Genomic DNA, 24,066 nt, shown 5'->3' with positions numbered 1-24,066 from the left:
ATCGGATTGGACAATCAACCACCAGTGCCACCTGTTAGGACCGCGAGAGGTCGGGGCCGTGGTAGAGGACGGGGATGAGGTAGAGGTCGAGGTGTAGCTCGTACAACAATTAGAGCAACACCTATAGCTCCACCAGTTGCTCCAGCTCAGGAGCAGATTCCAGATATAGTTGAGACGGCGGGACCAGCTCAGGCACTAGATGTGCCTATTGCAATTCCAGGCCTTCAGGAGGCTTTGGCCCATATATTGACACTTTGCAATGGCCTTGAGCAGGTAGTGCAGGGACTTCAGATACTGGGGGCACTACCAGCCCAGCCGGGTGCAGCTGCTCAGGCCCCGGTAGTCCCCGTTATGGCAGATGATGAGCAGAGGAGACTTAAGAGATTTGAGAGGCTTCGACCTCCATCATTTAGCGGTGCTGAGTCAGAGGATGCTCAGGGTTTTCTGGATAAGTGCCATCGGATGCTTCGGACAATGGGTATTTTGGAGACCAGTGGGGTCTCGTTCACTACTTTTCAGTTTTCTGGGGCTGCCTTCAGATGGTGGGAGGCTTATGAGAGGCACATGCCGGTCGATGTAGTTCCACTTACATGGAAAGAGTTCTATGTTCTCTTTTTGGAGAAGTTCATGCCGCAGTCTCACAGGGAGGAGATGCACAGACAGTTTGAGCAGCTTCGGCAGGATGGCATGTTTGTGACCCAGTACGAGATGAAGTTTTCTGAGTTGGCTCGTCACGCAGTTTGGTTGGTTTCCAATGATAGGGAGAGGATTAGGAGGTTCATTGATGGCCTCACGTATCAGCTACGATTGCTTATGACTAGGGAGAGGGTATATGTTTTTGGGCAATTGTTTTAAAAATTAACACTTTTGGTAATTACTAATTTAGCCCTTTGAAAAACTATAAATACATCCCCCCTTCTTCATTTCTTCACTCATCTCTCATTTCTCAAATTCAAATTCTCAATTCAGGTTAAATCATGCCCCGTGATTCTAGAGTGCGCTCATATATTTGGGAACATTTTGACGTAGTAGAAGAAAATAAAGAAGATCACAAAGTAAAGTGCAAGAACTGTGGTCGAGTCTTAAATCTTCATCGAAAGTGGGAGGGCACAGGATGTTTAAGGATGCATATGAAGAGTTGTCTTGAGCGTCATCCAGAAATTCGTATTTAAGATTTTAAGTTGATTTGAGACAATTTGTGTTATTTTAAAATTATTAGACGTATTATGCTTAATGTTTTAGTTTGTTAGATTAATTTGAAGTATTATTATGCAATGAAAATTTGAAATGAAACTATGAAAGTCTTTGAATTTAACACTCCAGAAGATGGCCAAGAAGGTCATATTGATTATGAAGAACTTACTAAGGCAATGCAAAACCTGTGAAGTTCTAGATTTATATTTAATAATTAAACTTTGAATTTACTATTTTTTCATTAATTTAGTTGTTATTAAATGTAAACTTTAATTTGCAAGTTTGAACTTGCAAATTATAAGTGCAATTTTTTTCCATCTTCATTGTATTCTATTATCTTAAATTCTTAATAAAATATTTAAATATAAGAATTTTAAAGTCTTTGCATCCTTTATTCAAACACTCTTTTTATAAGATTGTTTTTTTTATTTTATATTTTTATTTTAGTTATACAAAAAAAGAATAAAAAAAATACATAAACCCGGCCCGACCTGGCCCCTTAGGCCCGAAACCATTCTGGTTAATTTTTGACCGGATGGACCCGGAACCGTTAAGCTCGGTTTGTAAAACCCGGAACCTGGCCCGGATTGGTGACCGACCGGTCACTATTTTTCTCGACTTGGTCCAGCCCGGTCCACCCGTTTGTCACCTTTAGTCAGTATTGCCTAGTTCCGGAGGGCAATTATGTGGCCTATTCTGCGGACTGCAGAAGCATTATTCGGTCGCACATGCGACCGCAGACCGGTGTCGGGGCAGGTTTTTTTTCCTAATTTTTGTAACCCGACCCATTTTGATAAATAGCCTTTGGGGTCAGTTTGATGGGTTTCATCTGATATTTTAGAGAGAGGTGAGAGCATCTTAGAGGGAGAAAGTGAAGACCTAGCCATTTGTCCATCAATTCTTGTTCATGGTTTGAAGATTTCACAAGGATCTTGCTAGTGCTTCAAAGAGGTAAGAATTTCTAACCCTAGTCTTCAATTTCGAGTTTGGATAAAGATGGGTGATTGGGAGTATGATTCTTGGGTGTGAGAGTATTATTTATACATACACGTACCAATAAGGTTTGTGAAAAGATTATTGAGCTCAAATGGGTAAAGATTGGGTTGAAAATGGTAGAAATCTTCAAAGACTGTAATTGAAGATTTGAGGGTCAAGTTGATGTAGGAATTTTGTGAAATTTGTATGGTTGAACTCGTGGTTAGATGGGCGTTCATAGTTTGTAATTTTTGTCGGGTTCCGAGGCATGGGCCCCACAGGCGATTTTTGAGTACAATTTCGAGTTTTGTTGGAAAATTAATATTTTCATATAGAATCAATTCCTATAATTTATATTGACTGAATCAAATTATTTGTGACTAGATTCGAGGTATTTGGAGACCGATTCGCGAGGCAAAGGTATAGCAGAATAAAGAATTATGTAGTTTGAGGTAAGTAACAGTTCTAAATTTGGTCCTGAGGGTATGAAACCCCAGATTATGTATTATGTGATCGGTTTTTAGGTAACGCACATGCTAGGTGACGCGCGTGTGGGCGGGCACCGTAGGAATTGTGACATGGTCAAATTCCATGGAACTATGTGATTGAATAATCTGTTGTTATCTGTACATTCCCCATGTAGTAGAGAAATTGAACCACAAATCATGTTTAGATTATGTGTTGGCACTGCAGGGACCCACAAAGGTCGTGTACATGTTGAATTATCTGCTAAATTGTTCTTTTGTACTCAATCATAGTTTACTTGTTTATTTTATCTCAGTCTCTATTGTTCATTATTGATGCATCATATCATTGTTGTTTGGGCTGATTTTCATGATTATTGAGAGCCCAAGAGACTAGAGAGAGATTTATGACTGAGTCAGGCCGAGGGCCTGACTATGAGATATTATACTATAGCACGTGATTTATCCGTGCTAATCTAGATATTGATACTATAGTACGTGAGTTGTCCGTGCGGATCCAAATATTGATACTATAGCACGCGAGTTGTCCGTACAGCACGTGAGTTATCCGTGCAGATTATAGCGCTTGGGTTGAAGGAGCCCCTCCGGAGTCTGTACACACCCCAAGTGAGCGCAGGTACCTACTGAGTGAGAGTGCTGAGTGCTGAGCTAGTGTAAGGGCTAAGTGACTGTGGTCATGAGAGGATGCATTTGATTTCATTATTGTTGCACTTCAGCTATCATATATCACTGTGTTGAAAATTTCTAAGAGATATTATCTTATGTTTCAATTGAACATGACATGAAATTATTGTTTTGGCCTTAAATGTTGAACTTGAAAGCATGTCTACCTTGTTATACTGGAAATTACTGTAATTGGACTCAGTTGTGAAGCTCGTCACTACTTTCAATTCTTTATTTAGTATTGTTACTTGCTGAGTTGGTTGTACTCATACTATACCTTGCACTTCGTGTGCACATCCAGGTGTTCCTGGACACAGTGGGTGTTAATTTATTCGCACAGTTGGTTATCCGGAGATTCCGAGGTAGCTGCCGGTGTTTCGCAGACCTTGTCTCTCCTTCCTTATCTTCTTGATTTTTATTTGGTCCCTGACTATTATAGACCGTGTTTTCCAGACTTATGATGTATAGATACTCATGTACTCTGTGACACCCTGATAGTTGGGAATTTCGCATTTTATTTTGGGTTTTCTATCCCGGTTATGCGAACTTTTACTACTAAAACTACTTTAAATTCATTCTTGCTAAAAGTGTTGGAAATACTTGGGTGAAATCGGCTTCCCTAGTACCACGTTAGGCGCCATCACGACATGTTAGGATTTTGGGTCGTGACAGATATACTCCCACAACCTTCTGCACCGGGTAGCAAAATCTAAACATCAATGGCCACCGACCTTGTATTTCTGTAATGCCAATGAAGAATCCACAAACCAATGAACAATGTCTCTTCCACAGAACTCCATCCTTAGGCGACATTAAGATAATGTCAGCTTACTCTGAACATCTGAATCCTCCCCCCGCTCCTCTGAACACGTGACATTCTTATAAAAACCGAACCGTAACCTTGATCCTCAACTTCCAATTTCCATGATGCTCACTACACCTATCATGCCACGACGTGAGTGTACAAGAAATTCATCATAACCCCTGAACCACCAGTAGAATAACCACTTCATCAGCTAGAACCCCTTTAACCCAACTCATTTCAGAAGAACAATTGCAACACGCAACCGAATTCCCATAACCGCAGAACCATGTTGATTCAAGCCATAACTAACTGACTCAACTTTTCCTAATTTACTCTTGACTTGCCTTTGGAATAATAGTCCTATTCAAACACATAACGGACCTCAAACAACTTTTATCCCGAGTGACCCAAATCACGAGAACATATCATCCCGATATCCATATTCCATCTCATACCCTCCTTGTGCATTCCATAGTATCTCTAACTGATACACACATTCTGAAAGACCTCCTGCGAATACGAAGCTGTTTCTCCCATTTCTCTAACACTACACTGTAGATCCGATGATAATATAAAAATTCCCTAAGTACTCTTCACGCTCTGCTGCAAAACCCAGTCCTCAGCTACCTAACGAACCCAAAATCTTTAAACACCGGACTTTACTTATTGAACCCACTAGAACCATTATTGAGAGTCACCCACTATGACCTGGTCCCGAATATGTAACTAAATTCTAGTGCTCTGCTAGCACATGAACACTTCTAACAAAGCAATCAGATGAATTCTTTTCCTTGCAGGTCACATCTACAGGAAGCATAAATTCTGAGTCATCCCCAAAAGCTGCACATGAATCGATAGGGCGAAATGTAACACATATACATCAAATTCCTTGTCCAAAATACCCTTGATAGTATTCTCCTCTTGGTCTTGACTAATCCACCAATGTACCGATAACCAAAAACTACACAAGCACACAACCACATGACTCAATCATAGACTGTGGGCTCCCCTACTTAGATTTACGCTACAATCACATAGATCCAAACCCCACAATGACCTCTTCTGCCCAGTTGCCAAGATCCCATACTGTTGCTCGGCCAAAATTCTCATATGTTCTTGTTGGACTAATCATAACATATCTCGGATTATCAGCCAAAATCGCACACTCGACCTCTTAACAGTCATGCCATCTTCTTCAAGTGATCTAAGCTCATATCCTAGTACATGCATCCATGTTGAGCAGAAAGTAGAACTCTTCGTAGGAACCTCATCAAAACCACGCAACCGCTAACATGCTCACAGAAGGTAGCCCACCTGTGTAACCTCATATCGACCTCTTCCAACGTCATTGCTATAGTTACATCCATCATGAAATCAACTAATCTCCCTGGGTCCACACTAATCCGCTAGGCGTAGTAATCCCTTTATTCATTAACATCACCCGAAGGTCCACAACGTGTTTGAAACTCGAAGCTGTATTGCATCCAAGACAATGATCGAATACTTCACCTTTTCCTACATCCCAATCAAGCCTTTTTCGTCACATTCATAATTCCTAAGCATAGAAACCACCTCAGAGTTCATCTCCCTCGAACCATCAATACTGGAAATGCCGATTCGATCTTGAAGTCGCAACACACAACCATCTCTAATAACTTCCTCTTATGTTCCATCTCACAACCTCGTGCCCAGAGGTAAACAAATGAAGACCAACATGCTGATGAGCCTCAATGCATTCAATCAAGGACGGCGACCCCATAATATTAACAAGAATTCCACCAAATTCAAAAATATGAAATCTCGACCGTAGGCAACATCAACACTGGATGAAATGACAGAATACCCCTCCACAAGGAGACGATAATAGCCCACTCAAATACGCAGGGAGAAATATCCTGCACCACATCTGCAGTACCATTACAACTCCTCTTTTCCCAATTGATAATGAGCGCTCAAAGTCGTATAAGAATGCGTTGGAAGGAAATGAAGGCATAATCTTCATGGAACCAAACCGCACGATGAGGAATCAAGAAGAGAAGTGCTCCTAATAGCCTTGTAGCCTCTCGAAGATAAGTACAGACATCTCCGTACTGATCCGCAAGACTCTACTAGACTAGCTCATGACTCGTGATACCCCAGTGAACCTAGAACTCTGATACCAAACTGTCACGACCTAAAATCTATTATAGGTCGTGATACCGCCGAACGTCACTGTAAGGCAAGCCAACAGTGAACCATCTAAATAATTATCCCTTTTAGTTTTTAAAATCAGGAATTTTATTAAATAAATAAGATAAAATCTGGTACTCTTAGAAACCTGTGCTTTTCTTTACCAAATTCCGAATATAAATCATAAAGTGAAATAAAACTAATAACGTGAACTACAATAATGAACATCCACTAGGAACCCCCAAAATTCGATGTCACAAGTGCATGAGTGTAATGATATGGCCGGTCATTTTGAGTGTTATAGCCCCGTTCTCCCATTTACTACTTATTTTATGCTCAATTGTCGTGATGTGACTTGCCGGGGTAGTTGGTTCGGTTCCGGAGATGTTTTGAAATGAGTTGAGACACTTAGTCTCAAGGTTGGAAGCTTAAGTTGAAAAGTTTAACCAGATGTTGACTTATGTGTAATGGCTCCGGAATGGAGTTTTGATGGTTCTGATAGCTCCGTTGGGTGATTTAAGACTTAGGAGTGTGTTCGTATAGTGATTTGGAGGTCCATAGTTGATTTAGGCTTGAAATGGCAAAAGGTAAAAATTAGAAGTTTTGGAAATTGAGAAGTTTGACCGAGAGTTGACTTTGTGGTTACCAGACTCAGATTTTGGGCTCGGGAGTTGGAGTTAGTCCGTTGTTTCATTTATGACTTGTGTGCAAATTTTGAGGTCAATTGGACGTGATTTGGTAGGTTTCGGCATCGATTGTAGAATGTGGAATTTCTTAGTTTTCATTAGGCTTGAATTGGGGTGCGATTCGTGTTTTTGATGATGTTTGATGTGATTTGAGGCCTCGACTAAGTTTGTATCGTGTTTTAGGACTTGTTGGTATAATTGGTTGAGGTCCCGGGGGCCTCGAGTGGTTTTCAGAGGGTTAGCGGAACGAATTTTGGACTTGAGAGAATGTTGATGGGTGCAGGACTGGTGTGATCACACCTGCGAGGGTCATGGTCGTAGGTGCGGGGATGGAGTCACAGAAGCGAGTTTGTCTGGGCTGCTGATGGGTTGCAATTGCGTGGGAAGTGACGCATCTGCGAGCCCGAAGATGCATATGTGGCTCTGCAGAAGCGGTGAATGAGCTGGAAATGGTAGTTTGCAAAAGCAAACTTTGTTGCACAGGAGCAAGCCTGCAAATTCGGGATTGGGGGCCACAGAAGCGATGGAGCGGATTTTAAGTGAGTTTCGCAGATGCGGAGACTTGACCATAGAAGCGTAAAAAGGGCCGCATGTGCGAAAAGCACTAGGCAGAATAAAGGTCGAAGGGTTTTCGTGATTTTTATCATTTTGGACTTTGCAAAATCGGACTAAGGCGATTTTTGAGAGGGATTTCGAGGGGTTTCTTGAGGTAAGTCACTTGTGATCATTTTTATACAATAATGTTGTTTCCCCATTTAATTTCCCACCTAGTTTGTGTATTTTTGAGGTGGAATTTTGGGAATTTTAGGCTAGGGATTAGAGAGTTAAGTTTGGGGATTTGAGTGATGATTTGGTGTTAGAATTTAGTAAGTTTGGTATGGTTGGACTCGTGGTTGAATGGACTTTCGGATTTTATAACTTTTTTTAGATTCCGAGATGTGGGCCCGGGCGGTTGACTTTTGAGTTGACTTTTTAACTTTTGATTAAGAACCTAGCATTTTCATATGGAATTGATTCCTATAGCTTGAGTTGATTGTATTGAATTGTTTGTCGCTAGATTCGAGGCATTCGGAGGCCAATTCGCGAGGCAAGGGCTTGTTGGAGTAGAGATTTGTACGGTTTGAGGTAAGTAGCACTTCTAAACTTGGGTTTTGAGGGTATAAAACCCTAAATTACGTGTTATTTGATTGGTGTTGAGGTGACGCACATGCTAGGTGACGGGCGTGTGGGTCTGCACCGTAGGAAAATTGTGACTCGGCCGATTTCGTGGAACTGTATAGTTGAATAATCTTATTGTTATCCGTATGTTGTCCATGTGTTAGTGAAATTGAGCCGCGAGTCATATTAGAAATCATGCTTAGGCTATATGCTGGTACTATTGGGACCCACATAGGTCGTGTTACATGTTGAATTATTTGCTTAATTTGCAATTATGTGCTCAGTCACAGCTATTATTTGCATATTATATCTCAGTTTCTGTTGCCATTTATTGATATATCATATCATCATTGTTTGGGCTCATTATGATGATTCTTATGAGTCCGAGAGATTGATGACTAAGTGAGGCCGAGGGCCTGATTGTGAGGATATTTATAGGATCAGGCTGTACGCCGCAACATGCTTTATTGATTCATGCCATGATTGGCTTATTATAGCACTTGGGCTAGATTTGTCCCTCCGGAGTCTGCACACCCACAATGAGCGTAGGTACCTACTGAGTGCGAGCTCGAGTGATGAGCGATTGGGAGAATTGAGTGATTGTGAGGATGGAGTAACTGTGAGGAATGAGTGACTGTAAGGATGGAGTGAATGAGAGGACTGAGTGATTGATACTCTGAGAGTATGCATATGATTTCATTACTGTTTTGTACTTCAGTTGGCATACATAACCGACATGTAGATATTGAGACGTATCATTTCTTATTTCAGTTGTACTTGACATATCTTACCTGTTTGAGCTTTAACTGTTAAACTTGAAAGCATGCCTACATTTCTATACTTTATATTTGTAATTGGACTGTACTTGTGAAGCTCGTCACTGCTTTCAGCCTAAATGTTAGACTTGTTACTTACTGAGTTGGTTGTACTCACGCTACACTCTGTACTTCGTGTGCTAATCCAGGTACTTCTGGGAGTGTTGGTTGTTGACTTTGGGGCTATCATTCAGTTCAGAGATCCTCGAGGTAGCTGCTTTGGTGTCCATAGTCCTTGACTCTCCCCCCTTTATCATTTAGTTCTATTTGTACTTTCCTTTCCTTCTAGACAATGTTTCAGACTATGTTATTTTATAGATACTCATGTACTCAATGACACCCGATTTTTAGGGAATTTCTGTATAGGGCTGTGACGTTTTCATCCACTTTTTATGAGATTTTCACTTATTTAAACCTGTTATAGTATAATATGAATTTGAAAGTGTTGGTATGTATAAGTTGTCGGCTTGCCTAGTATCATGATAGGCGCCATCACGACGGGTTGAGATTTGGGTCGTGACATGTTGGTATCAGAGCCTAGGTTACATTGGTCTCACTAGTCATGAGCAGGTTTAGTGAAATCTTGCGGATCGGTACGGAGAACTTCACATTCTAGAGGCTGCCGAACCCTTAGGAAAACTTCACATTCTTGTATTCTTATCATGCAAATTTATTGGATCTGGAACTAAACTTCTGTTATTTTATTCTCTCACAGATTGTGAGTACACGTGGTACCGGACCGGACGAACGGCCACCAGTACCACCAACTAGGTCCATAAGAAGTCGGGGCTGCGGTAGGGGCCGAGGTGTAGCTCATACAACAGCTAGAGTAGCACTTGCAGATCCACTAGTTGCTTCAGCTCAGGAGCAGGTTCCAGATATGGTTGAGCCAGTGGGCCCAGCTCAGGCACCATCTGTCCCCGTTGTGATTTCAGGCCTTCAGGAGGCTCTGACCTAGATATTGACTGTTTACACTAGCCTTGCTCAGGCGATTTCTGTTCAGACCGCGCCAGCCACTTCTCAGGCCGGGGAGGCACTCAGACTCCCGTCGCCCGTACTCTAGAGTAGGTGGTGCCGGGACTTCTGACATCGGGGGTATTACCAGCCCACCCGGTTATAGTTGCTCAGGCCCAGATGGGTCCCATTATGAGTGATGCGGAGCAGAAGAGGTTAGAGATATTTGGGAGGCTTAAGCCTCTATCATTCAGTGGGGCTGAGTCAGAGGATGCTCAGGACTTCTTGGATAGGTGCCAGTGGATTCTTTGCACGGCGGGTATTCTGGAGACTAGTGGAGTCTCCTTTACTACTTTTCAACTATCAGGGGCTGCCATCAGATGGTAGGAGGCCTATGAGAAGAGCAGACTAGTCGGTGCTGCACCACTTTCATGGCATGAGTTCTCTGTTCTCTTCTTGGAGAAGTTTGTTCCACAGACCCACAGGGAGGAGCTACGTAGACAGTTCGAGCAGCTACGTCAGGAGGGCATGTCTGCGACCCAGTATTAGATGAGATTTTTAGAGTTGGCTCGTCATGTAATTTGGTTGGTTTCCACTGAGAGGGAGAGGATTAGGAGGTTCATTGATGGCTTCCACTATCAGTTCCATTTTGTTATGACTCGAGAGAGTGTATCAGGTACTAGGTTCGACGAGGGGGTTGATATTGCTCGGCGGCTAGAGTTGGTTTGCAGTCAAGAGCGTGAGGAGAGGGAGGCCATGATGCCTCGTGGTTCGAGTAGTTTAAGTGGTGTTCCCTTTGGGGATCAGTTCTACCACAGCAGGGGTCGTCCTTATAGGCCCGCTCAGGTGGCTCATCCAGTTCATCATGGCACATCAGCTAGCCATGGCTCATACAGTGCTAGACCGGGTCAGTAATCTCTCAGTGCACTCCTAGCTCAGAGTTTATCTCGTGCACCTTCAGTTCATGGTTCATCTGCACCAGGTTCCACTAGCAGTTATTCTGATACTCGGGGCCTGATATAGTCCACACCACCACCACTGGGGAGTTGCTTCAAGTGCGGGGAGTTTGGGCATATATGGAGACAGTGTCCTCGTTGCTCGGGAGGTCAAGTTCTGTAGAGGGCGCATTCTATGACTTTCGAACCAGTTACTTCACCACCTACCCAGCCAGCTCAGGGTGGGCTCTAGGAAGCTAGAGGTTGCCCTAGAGGTTGGAGGCCAATCAAGTGGTGGTCAGGCATGATTCTATGCTATTCCTTCCAGGCCAGATGTAATTGCGTCAGATGTAGTGATCACATGTATTGTTTCAGTGTGCCACAAAGACGCTTCCACATTATTTGACCTTGGTCCTACTTATTCCTATGTATCATCCTATTTTACTCGTTATTTGGATATGCCCCATGAGTCCTTAGTTTTACCTATTTATGTATCTACGCTAGTGGGTGATACTATTATTGTGGACCGTGTATATCGGTCATGTGTAGTGACTATTGGGGGATTGGAGACTAGAGTTGATCTCTTATTGCTTAGTATGGTCGATTTCGACATGATTTTGGGTATGGATTGGTTGTCTCCATGTCATGCTATTATGGATTAATACGCTAAGACTGTTGGCGATGCTAGGGTTGCCAAGGATTGAGTGGAGAGGTTCTCTATAGTATGTTCCCAGGAGAGTGATTTCATAGTTGAAGGCCCAACAGATGGTTGGGATGGGGTGTCTGCCATATTTGGCCTTTGTGAGAGATGTTGGTGCTGATAATCCTACTATTGATTCTGTTCCAGTAATGCGAGACTTTCTGGGCATGCCACCCGAGAGGGATATTGATTTTGGTATTGACTTAGTGCCGGGCACTCAGCCCATTTCTATTCTTCAGTATCATATGGTACCAGCTGAGTTGAAGGAATTGAAAGAGCATCTTCAAGAGCTTCTTGATAAGGGGTTTATTAGGCCTAGTGTGTCGCCTTGGGGTGTACCAGTTCTGTTTGTGAAGAAGAAGGATGGTACTATGCGGATGTGCATTGACTATAGGAAGTTGAACAAAGTTACAATCAAGAACAAAAATCCTTTGCCGCGCATTGATGATTTATTTGACCAGCTTCAGGGAGCGAGGTGTTCTCTAAGATTGATTTGAGGTCTGGGTATCACCAGTTGAAGATTCGGGACTCAGATATTCTAAAGACGACATTCAGGACCCATTATGGTCACTATGAGTTCCTTGTGATGTCTTTTGGGCTGACAACGCCCCAGCATCATTCATTCATCTGATGAACAATGTATTTCAGCCATATCTTGACTCATTTGTCATAGTATTTATTGATGATATCTTCGTGTACCCACGTAGCCAGGAGGAGCATGCCCAATATTTGAGGATTGTACTACAACGGCTGAGGGAGGAGAATCTTTATGCCAAGTTCTCCAAATATGAGTTCTGGCTTAGTTCGGTGATGTTCTTGGGACACGTGGTGTCGAGTGAGGGGATTAAGGTGGTCCCAAAGAAGATAGAGGTGGTTCAGAGTTGGCCCAGACCATCTTCAGCTACGGAGATTCAGAGCTTTCTCGACTTGACCGGATATTATCATCGCTTTGTGGAGGGTTTCTCATCTATTACAGCGCCTTTGACCAAATTGACCCAGAAGGGTGCTCCATTTAAGTGGCCGGATGAGTGTGAGGAGAGCTTTGAGAAGCTCAAGACTTCCATGACCACAACTCCAATTCTAGTTTTGCCTTCAGCGTTGAATTTGTGTGCCTAATGTAGATAGGCTACGTGAGTTGATTCTTGAGGAGGCCCATAGTTCGTGGTATTCCATTCATTTGGGTGCCGTGAAGATGTACCGGGACTTGAGGCAACACTATTGGTGGGGGAGGATGAAGAAGGATATAGTGGGGTTTGTAGCTCGGTGCCTAAACTGTCAACAGGTGAAGTCCGAGCATCAGAGAGCGGGCGGATTACTTCAGAGGCTTGAGATTTCGGAGCGGAAATGGGAGCGTATCACCATGAATTTTGTAGTTGGGCTCCCATGGACTTCGAGGAATTTTGATGCTATTTGGGTGATTATGGATTGGTTGACCAAGTCCGCGCATTTCATTCCAGTTGGGACTACTTATTCTTCGGAGCGGTTGGCTGAGATCTACATCCATGAGATTGTTCGCCTTCACGGTGTGCCAGTGTCCATCATTTCAGATCGGGGCATGCAGTTTACATCGCAGTGCAGTGAGAGTTAGGCACATAGGTTGGGTTGAGTACAACATTCCACCCTCAGACGGAAGGACAATCCGAACGCACTATTCAGATATTGGAGGATATGCTACGCGATTGTGTCGAGTATTCATCTAGTCCTTCATGTTTCTATGTTCCGGAAGTATGTCAGTGATCCGTCTCATGTTTTGGACTTCAACACGGTTTAGTTGGATAGTGATTTGACTTATGATGCTGAGCCGGTGGCCATTTTGGATCGGCAGGTTTGAAAGTTGAGGTCAACGAATATAACTTTAGTAAGGGTGAAGTGGAGAGGTCAGCCAGTTGAGGAGGCTACTTGGGAGACCGAGCGGGAGATGCATAGTAGATATCCACGTCTATTTGAGACTCCAGGTATGTTTCTAGACTCAATTTGAAGATGAACATTTGTTTAAGGGGGGAGGGTGTAACGACTCGGCTGGTCGTTTTGAGTGTTGTAGCCTTGTTCTCCCATTTACTGCTTATTTTATGCTCAATTGTCATTAAGTGACTTTTATGGGTAGTTGGTTCGGTTCCAAGGATGTTTCGGAATAAGTTGAGACACTTAGTCTCAAGGTTGGAAGCTTAAGTTGAAAAGGTTGACCAGATATTGAATTTTGTGTAAGTGGCTCCGGTATGGAGTTTTGATGGTTGCAATAGCTCCGTTGGGCGATTTTGGAGTTAGGATTGTGTCCGGATAGTGATTTGGAGGTCCGTAGTTGATTTAGGCTTGAAATGGCAAAAGTTGGAAAATTAGAAGTTTCGGAAATTGAGAAATTTGACCGAGAGTTGACTTTGTGGTAACCGAAATCAAATTTTTTATTCCGGGAGTTGGAGTAGGTCCGTTATGTCATTTATGACTTGTGTGCAAAATTTGAGGCCAATCGGACGTGATTGGATAGGTTTCGGCATCGATTGTAGAATGTGGAATTTTTTAGTTTTCATTAGGCTTGAATTGGTGTGCGATTCATGTTGTTGATATTTTTTGATGTGATTTTAGGCCTCGACTAAGTTTGTATCACGTTTTAGGACTTGTTAGTATAATTGGTTGAGGTCCCGGGGTCCTCGGGTGGATTTTGGAGGGTTAGCGAGCCTGCAGATGTGGCTCCGCAAAAGCGGAGGGTGAGCTGGAAATGGTAGTTTGCAGAAGCGAACCTTGTTGCACAGGAGTGAGCCCGTAGATGTAGGATTGGGGGCCGCACAAGTGATGGAGCAGAGTTTAAGTTAGTTCCGCAGATGCGGAGACTTGACCACAGAAGCGGTATCGTAGAAGCGTAAAAAGGGTCGCAGGTGCGAAAAGCACTAGGCAGAATAAAGGTTGAAGGGTTTTCATAATTTTTATCATTTTGGACTTTGCAAACTCAGACTAAGGCCATTGTTAAGAGGGATTTCGAGGGATTTCTTTAAGTAAGTCACTTGTGATTATTTTTATTCAATAATGTTGTTTACTCATTGAATTTCCCACCTAGTTTGTGTGTTTTTGAGGTGGAAGTTTGGGAGTTTTAGGTTAGGGATTGGAGAGTTATGTTTGGGGATTTCAGTGACGATTTGGTGTTGGAATTTTGTAAATTTGGTATGGTTGGACTCGTGGTTGAATGGGCTTTGGAATTTTGTAACTTTTATTGGAGTTGACTTTTTGACTTTTGATTAAGAACTTAGCATTTTCATATGAAATTGAATCCTATAACTTGAGTTGATTGTATTGAATTGTTTGTGGCTAGATTCGAGGCATTCGGAGGCTGATTCGCGAGGCAAGGGCTTGTTGGAGTTGAGATTTGCACGATTTGAGGTAAGTAACACTTCTAAACTTGGGTTCTAAGGGTATGAAACCCCGAATTACGTGTTATGTGATTGGTGTTGAGGTGACGCACATGCTAGGTGACGGGTGTGTGGGCGTGCACCGCAGGAAAATTATGACTCGATCGATTATGTGGAACTGCATAGTTGAATAATCTTGTTGTTAATCGTATATTCTCCATGTGTTAGAGAAATTGAGCTGCGAGTCATGTTAGAAATCATGCTTAGGCTATATACTCATACTTTTGGGAGCCACAGAGGTCGTGTTGCATGTTGAATTATTTGCTTAATTGGCAATTATGTACTCAGTCGCAGCTATTATTTGCATATCATATCTCAGTCTTTGTTTTCATTTATTGATATATTATATCATCATTGTTTAGGCTGATTATCATGATTCTTGTGAGCCCGAGAGACTGAATAGATTGATGACTAGGTGTAGCCGAGGGCCTGCTTGTGAGGATATTTATAGGATCGGGCTGCACGCTGCAACATGCTTTATTGATTCATTCCATGATTGGCTTATTATAGCGCTTGGGCTAGATCTGTCCCTCCGGAGTCTGCACACTCACAGTGAGCACAGGTACCTACTGAGTACGAGTGCGAGTGCGAGTGCCGAGCGATTGGGAGGATTGAGTGATTGTGAGGATATAGTGATTGTGAGGAATGAGTGACTATGAGGATGGAGTTAATGAGAGGACTGTGTGATTGATACTATGAGAGTATGCATATGATTTCATCATTGTTTTGTACTTCAATTGGCATACATAACTGACATGTAGATATCGAGACGTATCATTTCTTATTTCAGGTGTACTTTAAATATCTTACATGTTTGAGCTTTAACTGTTAAACTTTATAGCATGCCTATAATTCTATACAGTATTTCTATAATTGGACTGTACCCGTGAAGCTTGTCAATGCTTTCAGCCCAAAAGTTAGACTTATTACTTACTGAGTTAGTTGTACTGATGCTACACCCTGCACTTGTTGTGCAGATCCAGGCACTTCTGGGTGCAGTGGTTGCTGACTTTAAGGCTATCATTCAGTTCGAAGATCCTCGAGGTAGTTGCTTTGGCGTCTGCAGTCCTTGACTCTCTTCTCTTTATCATTTAGTTCTATTTGTATTGTCCTTCCCTTCTAGACAATGTTTCATACTATGTTATTTTATAGATGCTCATGTACTCAGTGACACCCGAGTTTTAGGGAATTTCTGTATTGGGTTGTGACGTTTTCATCCAGTTTTATGAGATTTTCACATATTTAAACCAGTTCTAGTATAATATGAATTTGAAAGTGTTGGTATGTATGAGTTGTCGGCTTGCCTAGTATCATGATAGGCGCCATCACAACGGGTTGAGATTTGGGTCATGACAATGAGCATCTACTATGAAGTAAAATAATAATACAACATCTGTCTGGAAAATAAGATAGACATGATAAAGTAAATAATTACGAAGGAGACTCTGTGTGTTGTGGTGCGTATCATAGAAAGCAGGTCACCATAAAGTCCTCTCAGTAGTTGTGACTACGTAAATCTGTCATATCATGCACATATTTAGTGCAGAAGTGTAGCATGAGTACGTAAATCAATGCGTACCCAATAAGTATCTACCCTAATCTCGGAGAAGTAGTGACGAGGGGTCGACATTGACATTTACCGGTGGTCTAGTAAATCATATATAATGAAGTAGACAAGTATAAAACATAGTAAGTAAACAAGGAGCACATATATAGGAAAATACTACGGTCTATAACTGAATAATGAACACAAATTCTTTGATTATTGGGTATCTCCTCAAATGGAATACGTAACGGACAATACCGAATCAACAGTCACATTTCAAGTCAGGAAACACATGAGTACGTGGACTCCTTATATAGTATTACGTACGATTCTGCCGAGGCGAGCGGCCCGATCCCATAAGAGTGTTTCATAGAACCGCCTAGGCGAACGACCCAATTCCATAAGAGTATTTCATAGAACTACCGAGTCGAACGGCTTGATCCCATAAGAGTGTGATACATAATCCTGCCAAGGTGAACGGCCCGGTCCCATAAGAATATATTACTCTGCCGAGGCGAACGACCCGATCCCATAAAAATATGTTACTCTGCCAAGGCGAACGACCCGATCCCACAAGAGTGTGTTACATGATACCGTCGAGGAGAATGACCTAATTGGATAAGAGTATGTTATATGATACCGCCGATACGAACGGCCCGATCCTATTAGAATAAGAGGATTTAATAGGTCCTTGACCCCACTCACGAATATACATGTGAGTATGAAATTTAAGGATACTTTTCGATAAATATACACAACGTGGAAGGAATTCGTAAGGGAAGCACAATTTCTACGGCTAATAAAGTAGCTCGTCAAGCATCTAAGATAGTGAGTCCATTGCTCTATGTGAGTCTAGTCTCAGGTCATAATGTGAATTAAAGCAATTAAACAGGCAAGGATAACTCAAATAGTACAATTTAAGCATGGCGTGAGTCTAAGACTTCCCGGACATAATCAGAAATCCTAGCATATGCACGGACACTCATCACCTCATACGTGCGTAGCTTTCACAACACGTAGCACATAAGAAATATGACACTTGCGAGGTAAATTTCCTCCTCATAAGGTTAGACAAGAGACTTACCTCGCTTCGAAGTTCAATAACCAGCTCTAACGCATCTCTAGCACCTCAAACCAATGCCCATCGATCCGAAACTAGTCAAACAATCATGAAAACCAATAAAAATATACTCCAACACTCATAATTAATCAATTTAAAACAATTTCCAACTCTACTCGAAAAGTCAACAAAGTCAACCCTAGGGCCCACGTGCCCGGATTCCGAAAATTTTCGAGGATAAACATTACCCATAACATCACGGGATCAAATATATAATTTATTCTCAATTCCATTTTTAATTTCGTGGTCAAAATCCAAAAATACCAAATTCTAAGTTTTCCTTCAAATCCCACAATTTCTACAAATTCCATGTTTAAATCCATATGTAACTCATGCATTTATTTTATAACAAGTGGGATTATCTTACCTCATAATAGATGATGAAATCTCCTCTTCAAAAGCTCCAAAAATCGCCCAACCAAGTGAAGAAATGAGAGAAAATCAAATATGCCTAGGCTCGCTCTTCTTCGTGACCTCGAAAAAAGCCTCGTGATCGCGAAGGCCAACTCCTCCCAGATGCCCAGCTACTCTATGCGTTCACGACGACCTGATCACATTTGCGTTGCCCAGCTGACCCTTCCATTCGCGTTCGCATTCCACCCCTCACGTTCATGAAGGCCTCTTGCCTCACACCCATCCCCCCCTCCCAACCTTCTTCGCGTTCGCGATAAAGCCTTCGCGTTCGTGAAGTAGGACTAGGTCCTTCTCAAAATCATGTATCGACGATCAAAATCCTTCTTTAAACTTTCAAACTTATAAACTTCGACGAACGCGGCTGAATTATACTTAATCATTCTGGAATGATGCCAAACTTTAAGTACAAGTCGCAAATCACGATACGAACCTATTCTAAGGTTTGGAATCCCAAATGGACATCCGTAACATCAAAGTCCACTTCAAAAAAAAAAAACTTAGGAAATTCTAAAACTTTCAAAATGCTAACTTTCAATAATAAGCGCCGAAATGCTCCCGGGCCACCCGATACCCAACCCGAACACATGCCCATGTCATAAATCATCATACAAATCTATTGGAACCTTCAAATCCCGATTCTGAGGTCGTTTACTCATAAGTCAAACCTTGGTCAACTCTTCCAACTTAAAGTTTCCAAATTGAGAATTTTTCTTCCGAATCAACTCTGAACTTCACAAAATTAAATTCCGACCACATGTACAAGTCATAAAACATGAAGTGAAGCTACTCAAGACATCAAACTATCAAACGATGCGCTAGAGCTCAAAATAATCGGTCGGGTCATTACATATTCACAAGTAGATATTTCTGTTTAGATTATAGACTCTGGAGCTTCTGATCATATGACTTATCAGAAGTCACTTCTTTTTAATATTCACCTATATCTATTCCATATCTTGTCTCCCTACCTAATGGTTATAAGTTTAAAGTCACTAATTGTGGATCTTTAACTTTTTTTCCTAAATTCACCTTGCACAATGTGCTTTATGTACCTACTTTTGAATACAACCTCATCTCTGTTTATCACTTGGTTTCACGGTTTGATGGCATACCTTAATTCTCTAGCACTTTGTGTTATTTATAGGGTCGTTCAGTAAAGAAGCCTCTGGTGCTTGGTAGATAGGACCATAGTTTATACAAACTGGAGATTTCTCCTCTTACTTCTTCCTCTTCATGTGTTTCTAGTTTAATAGTTTCTTATCCTACTAGTTCTATTTCTGATGTTACTATTTCTAGTAGTGTTAATAAGTCTTAGTATAATGTGTTCCCTTCCGCTGTTCCCCATTGTAATTATGCTCATGCAAATTTGAATAAAATGGATGTGAGTTGGCACTTTAGACTTGGGCATGTTCCTTTTTCCAAAATGAAACATACCCCTGTTCTTAGTTCTTATCTTTATTCCAAACAATCCTTTCCCTTTTCCATATGTCCCTTAGCTAGATAGAACATACTCTATTTCCCTGGTTGTATCATTTATTACACTATCCCTTTTCAACACATTCACATTAATACCTGGGACCCTTATCATTCTTCGACTTCTACCGGTGCAAGATATTTCCTTACCGTTGTAGATGACTACTCTATAGCTACCTGGACTCATCTTCTGGGAGCTAAGAGCAATGTTTTTGATATGCTCAAAAGTTTCATTGTAATGGTTGAGAATCATTTTCATACCAACATCAAATCTGTGAGGAGTGATAATGTGTTAGAGCTGGGCTCTAGTTCTATTAGATCCAAGTTCTTTTCAGAAAAAAGGTACCATTCATTAGACTTCATGTCCACACATACCTCAGCAAAATGGTATTGTGAAAAAGAAGCATAGACATCTCCTTGAAATTGCCAAGGCATTGCTATTTCAATCTTCCTTACCTATTTCCTTTTGGGGTGACTGCATCCTTACTGCTACCTACCTAATCAATAGATTTCCTTTTTATTTGTTACATAACAAGAGTCCATTTGAAGTACTGTATGGTAAGGCTCCCTCACATTCTCACCGTAGAACATTTGGTTACTTGTGTTATGCAATTGTTCCTAAATTTCATAGAGACGGGTTTGAGCCAAGGTCTATGCCATGTGTCTTTTAGGTTATCCTTTTATTGAGAAAGGCTACAAACTGTATAATCTCACTTATAAATCGTGTTTTGTCTTTAGAGATGTTGTTTTCCATGAGTATGTCTTTCCCTTTTCCCTTTCTTCGTCCATACCTGCCTCTTTATTCTCCCCTCCTTCTGTTTCTGATGATTCTATTGCCCCACCTTCTTTATCTTTTGCTCCTTCCTTCTCCATCTTCCATTTCTTATTCTCATTCTCTTGGCTCTTCTCCTTCTTCTGCTGCCCCTACTTCCACTCCTCCCTCTCCTGTTATACCTATTGCCAATCCTCCTTTTCTTGTTTCTGAGGTTCCTGTGAGGCAGTCCTCTAGACCTCACAATCCTCTAGGATATTTAAAGGACTATATTTGCACGCTTCCTTCTTCCTGCTCCACTTGTGTTTCCAACACTATATCTACTAGTGTGCCTCGTGTCTTTGAGCCTTATACTTTCTCTCAAGCTGCCTCCATTCCCGAATGACAAGAGGTAATGAAGAAGGAATTTGAGATTCTTGAGGCAAATAAGGAGTTGTTGATTTGCTTTTGAGAAAGAATCCTATAGGGTGTAAACGGGTTTACAAAGTTAAATATAGAGCTGATGGTGCTATTGAAAAATATAAGGCTAGGTTAATGGTCAAGGGTGACACACAAGTGGAAGGGGTTGACTTCCACAAGACCTTTTTTCCTGTTGTGAAGATGTCCAATGTCAAGACTCTGGTTGATGTTGCCATCAAGAAACATTTCCCCTTATTTTAGCTTGATATCAACAATGCTTTTCTGCATGGGGACCTTGATGAAGAGGTCTATATGAAGCTGCCTCCTGGGTATTTTTAGTTCTGGGTAGCTGGTTTGCAAGCTTCAGAAATCTCTTTATGGTTTGAGACAGGCATCTAGACAGTGGTATGCCAAGTTATCTCACTCCCTCTGTTCTATAGGTTATACCTCTTCTCTGAAATGATTACTCCCTCTTCACAAGCGGTTCTGGGGATTCTTTTGTGGCCTTAGTTGTGTATGTAGATGACATAATTCTGACTAGGACTGATTCTGCTAAAATCTCTACCTTGAAATCCTTTCTTCATCAACAGTTTAAGATAAAGGATTTGGGTTGTCTTGGCTATTTTTTGGGGATTGAGGTTATATATTCTGCTTCTGGGGTCCTCTTACATCAGAGGAAGTTCATTGTTGATTTGTTGTCTGAGTTTCATTGCTCAGATGTTTCTTTTATCTTGTGTCCTCTTGATCTGAATGTGAAACTTAAGGATAATGAGGGTGATCCCTTGCCCAAGTCTGAATTGTACAGTTCCTTGATTGGTAAGCTCAATTTTTTAACTCAGACAAGGCCTGACATAAGCTTTGCAGACCAACACCTTAGTCAATTTATGCAGTCTCCCTGCCTCCCACACATGTCTGATGTCCTACATCTGTTGAGGTATTTGAAAGGTACTTTTGATTATGGGATCTTCTTCAATGCTTCTCCAGACTTCTCTATTTCTGCCTACTATGACAGTGATTGGGCTACTTGCCCTCTATCTCTGGCTATTATGTTTTATTGGGTGGTAGTCTTGTGGTTTGGAAGTCCAAGAAGCAGCCTATTGTTTCCATGTCCTCTGCTGAAGGTGAGCATAGAGTAATGAATACAGTTGTGGCTGAGTTGTCCTGGTTGTCTAGATTGCTTGCTGACTTGGGACTTCCTTGCTCTTTCTCTATTCTCTTATTTTATGACAGTCAAGCTGCAATCAACAGTGCTAGAAACCCAATTTTCATGAAAGAACCAAGCATATCGAATTAGATTGTCATTTGGTCCGGACTAAGCTTGCTGAGGGTTTAATCTATTTGGTTCACACTTTTTCCCCTGCTCAGTTGGCTAACCTTTTTACCAAGCCTCTTCCAGGTGCTGTTCGTCATGATGTTTTGCTCATGTAGGGGGTCTTCCCACCCTGCAACTTGAGGGGGGAGGGGGTGTTGAAGATATTGAGAAGAGTCCAGATTAAGGCCCATTTTCATTAATGGGCCATTATACTTATTTGTACATGTGCTGAAAGCCCAATATTTCTTTGTCTTGTATTTTTCCCCTTCAATTGTAAATTACTCCCTCCGTTCACTTTTACTTGGCATGTATACTAAAAATAGATTTTCATTTTTACTTGTCACTTTACGCATATCAAGAGAAGATAATTTTGTTTTTCTGTTATACCCACAATATTTATTACTCATTTCAAATCATTTTCTCAAATCCAATAAAATATGTATCAATTAATATGGGTATCATGGTAAATTATGCACTTCATTTATTATTTCTTAAGGGGCGTGGAAAGTCAAAACGTACCAAGTAAAAGTGAACGGAGGGAATAGTTGGATTCATTTTTATATAGTTTCTAGACTATTCTATTTTGTAATAGATGAACAAAATTCATTTCGAAAATCAATAATATCTCTCTCTTCTTCCCCAATCTCATGTCAAACCCTGAAACGATTCTGTTCAAATCTACTTTGATTTTCGCTGCTAACAACTATGTCTTGCATCATTATAGGTTCTCTACCTTTCTACCTTTCTCTCCTCTCATTCCCCCAAAAAACATAAAAGAGGAAGGAAAATGAAAAGAAATTGAGGGATTTGTTTGACACATAAATACATGAGAGATTGAGGGGGAAAAAAGAAAAATGAGAAAAGGGCTCGGAAATCAAGAGATACATTATGGTCGCTTGGTCTCATTTGGACTTGTCCTTTAGCAATTTGGCACATGAATGACGAATCTCACTAAATCCACCAGATAAGGCCCAATGAGGTTCATATATACAACGTTTCTTTCTTTCAAGCTGAATGCATAACTATACACATAAGATAAAATATTTCGAGAAAATATTTTTTAATGTTTAGTTAGTGAACAAAATATTTTGCGCTATTTGATTGTGAGGAGAAAAATAGTTACCTAAATATTATAAAAAAATATTTTCACTCTTGGTCATAAAAAGATACTCCATGTAGCTTCATGGAGTGTTATGAATTTTTCTCTTCTCCTTACATTTTAAAAGCATTTCCTACTCTTGGTTATGAGAATACTGTAATAATATTTTTAGGTGTAAACTTAATTATTGTACACAAAAGATGACTTGACAATACCCACTGACTGCTTGCCTAACCACAGGACCAACTCAATTGCATGTAGAGAAATTGAAAGAGGAGAGAAACACACTGTACACAATTTTCATAAGACTTTTTTTGTGTTTTTGACCTAGAAATATGAGTCCCTTGAGAAATCAATTTTCACAAATTGTGGGAAAATGTCTTGTGTAAGAAAAAAAATTCAAAACATTTAGGATGAAAAATTGAAAGATATTTTCCTCCATACCAAATATATCCCGATTTAAACTTGTGATACGCATTATGATTTAAATTTTGATATCTTAAATGTTAGATATTACAAGAACCGAATATACGAAAATTTTAAATCTACATACCATTAATGCACATATGACGTACAGAAACTAAATGAGCTTGATTTCATAATTAATCTAATTGGTGGTTGTCCTTAAGACCGTGCACAAATTGAAGCTCACTTCCCTTTCTTTTTACTTTCATATGTCAATGTTCCAACTTCCACCCATAATCCATAATTAAAACGTTGATACAGAAGACTAGGAATGTATTTACTTGAAAGTGATTATTAATAAAATTGTGCAAAAAAACAAATAGTGTCAAAACAGGGGCGGAGCTAGAGTATAGCTTATAAGTTCGGTTGAACTCATTAGTGTTAATTCAAATTTTATATTAGTATTGATAAATATATAATTTGAATTTTAAATTTTAAATTATTATTCTACCTACAGATTTGTTTGTCTTCTAGATGTACATGTACCTATAAAATCTCATTTATCTGTAAAAAGTTTTTATTAAGAAAT

This window comes from Nicotiana tomentosiformis, chromosome 5 (assembly GCF_000390325.3).
Source record: "Nicotiana tomentosiformis chromosome 5, ASM39032v3, whole genome shotgun sequence".
NCBI classification, from domain to species: Eukaryota; Viridiplantae; Streptophyta; class Magnoliopsida; order Solanales; family Solanaceae; genus Nicotiana; species Nicotiana tomentosiformis.
The sequence above is the reverse complement of the archived record's forward strand: the minus strand, read 5'-3'. Positions refer to the sequence as shown.